Genomic DNA, 670 nt, shown 5'->3' with positions numbered 1-670 from the left:
TAACATGTAAAAGTTATTGGACATACAGGAAATAACCAGTAAGAGACAACTGTTTAGCTAGCAACTAGTGCTCACTTTGGCAGCACATATACTAAAATTGGAACAAAGGGCACCTTGGGTGACTCGGTTGAGCGTCCAACCTGGCTCAGATCATGATCTCTCGGTTCGTGGGTTTGAGGCTCACGTCAGGCTCTGCACTGACAGTGCAGAGCCTGCTTGAGATTCTCTCTCTCCCCCTCTCTCTCTGACCCTCCCTGGCTCGTGCTTTCTCTCTCTCTCTCTCAAAATAAATAAACTTAAAATAATAATAATAAGATAAAGTGAGAATGATACAGAAGAGATTAGCCTGGTCCCTGCGTAAGAATGACATGCAAACCTATGAAGCATTCCAATTATTTTTTAAACAGACAAAAATTTAAAAAATTAAAAAACAAAAGCAACTGAACTAGTTCCCACTTATTCAAAGTCCTGTCCCTTGTTCTATATAACTCAAAAAGCATTTACAGATTTCCATGGTTTTAAGTTTTCTGAGCTCAAGAAACTTTTTCCCAAAAATGAATCAAATCACTCAATTTTTTTTTCAAAAAAGTAATATATTGAAAGCTGACAATCTGGCAATCTGCTGTAAGGCTAGGTAAAGATCAATCCACTTTACCATGTTAAAAAAAAA

General features: G+C 37.3%; 1 non-coding gene across 1 annotated transcript; it reads left to right on the top strand.

Annotated features, from left to right (window-relative positions):
- The first annotated feature begins 294 nt into the window (after positions 1–294).
- LOC122241697 lies at positions 295–398 on the top strand. The gene has a single exon (XR_006221931.1). It is a non-coding gene; the product is annotated as a U6 spliceosomal RNA (small nuclear RNA).
- Positions 399–670: the final 272 nt, after the last annotated feature.

The sequence above is a fragment of the Panthera tigris genome, chromosome C1, assembly GCF_018350195.1.
Source record: "Panthera tigris isolate Pti1 chromosome C1, P.tigris_Pti1_mat1.1, whole genome shotgun sequence".
NCBI lineage: Eukaryota > Metazoa > Chordata > Mammalia > Carnivora > Felidae > Panthera > Panthera tigris.
Note: the sequence above shows the minus strand (reverse complement) of the source record. Positions and strands in the feature narration are given on the sequence as shown.